A 1,563-nucleotide genomic window follows, 5' to 3' on the forward strand; every position below is an offset into this window, starting at 1 on the left:
GAGGCAATGGATACCAAACAGTATTTGGAGCTGAATAAGCACTGGAGTAATTTGATGTACCATGAGAGGGAGAAGGCAAGGAAGATTATAATTCTTTATGCAGATCATATCAGAAATGTAGACTTAAGCAATATGGAGTTGTTGATAAGTGTCTCTCTTAATATAAGGTGCAGAGAATACCAGGCTTTCTGAGCTTTGACCTTCTAAGTACATTATTTTAATAGTTTCAATAATGCATTTTAAAAGATGAATTTGTATAAGCATAGATTCCATTTTTTTGGAATAAATAAAAAAGTGCAGGGAATATAAAATTTGTAGATTCCCATTGTAAGGTTTCACCCTGTCTTGATTAAATGCTAGAAGAAACCTTAAAGATCATCAAGCAGACTTGGACTGCACGCCAGCACCCCCCTGCCAACAACTCTGCCACCATGGAGGGGGGATATGAACAAGTACAGCAATGCAGAGGAATTCGCAGAGGGGTCCAAAATTACATGAACAAGAATCAGGATGACGGTAAAATGTTTATTGGAGGCTTGAGCTGGGATACGAGCAAGAAAGATCTGATTGAGCATTTGCCTCAATTTAGAGAGGTTGTAGACTGCACAATTAAAACAGATCCAGCCCCTGGAAGATCAAAAGATTTGGATTTGTGCTTTTCAAAGATGGTGCTAGTGTAAGGTTTGGGAGCTGAAAGAACACAAACTGGATGGCAAATTGATAGACAAAAAGGGCAAAGGCTTTAAAAGGGGAAGTACCCCCAAAATAGTTTTTCTGGGTGAATTGAGTCCAGATACTGCTGAAGAGCAAATAAAAGAATATTTTGGAGCATTTGGAAAGATTGAAAATATTGAACTTCCCATGGATAAAAAAACAAATGAAAGGAGAGGATTTTGTTTTATCACATATACAGACAAAGAGCCCGTAAAGAAATTATTAGAAAGCAGATATCATCCACTTGTCTCTGGGAAGTGTGAAATCACAGTTGCACAACCCAGAGAGGTATATAGGCAGCAGCAGCAACAATAGAAAGGAGGAAGAGGAGCTGTAGCTACTGGACAAAGTGGTACTAGGGGTCGTGGACGAGGTCAAGGCCAAAACTGGAACCAAGGATTTAATAACTATTATGATCAAGAACAAGGAAATTGCAATAGTGCCTATGGTGGTGATCAGAATTATAGTGGTTATGGCGGGTATGATTGTTCTGGGTATAGCTATGGGAACTCTGGATATGGACAGGAGTATGCAGACCGCTGTGGCCAATACAGCACATATGATGAGGCATCTTGAAGGGGTGGCAAGCACCAGAACAATTATCAGCCATACTAAAGGAGGACCTTGGAGAGAACAGTGGGACATGCTAAAGTAACCCACCTTGAAGGACAATGTTGAAGATTGGTCTTCTGTTGATCTAAGATGATTATCTTGTGAAAGGAAGACTTTCTAGTGTACAAGATACAACTGTCCCACTATATATAGCTGCCATTTAGTTTTCTTTGGTTTTACTTTGTCCTTTGCTATCTGTATTATGCCTCAGTGTGGATTTGTTTATATAAATTTTAT

At 39.2% G+C, this 1,563-nt stretch overlaps 1 pseudogene; it reads left to right on the forward strand.

The window, feature by feature from the left end:
- Window positions 1-353: 353 nt before the first annotated feature.
- On the forward strand, window positions 354-1,329 carry LOC143690363 (heterogeneous nuclear ribonucleoprotein D-like pseudogene; annotated as a pseudogene).
- The last annotated feature ends 234 nt before the right edge of the window (window positions 1,330-1,563 follow it).

Source organism: Tamandua tetradactyla, chromosome 7 (assembly GCF_023851605.1).
Source record: "Tamandua tetradactyla isolate mTamTet1 chromosome 7, mTamTet1.pri, whole genome shotgun sequence".
Lineage (NCBI taxonomy): Eukaryota > Metazoa > Chordata > Mammalia > Pilosa > Myrmecophagidae > Tamandua > Tamandua tetradactyla.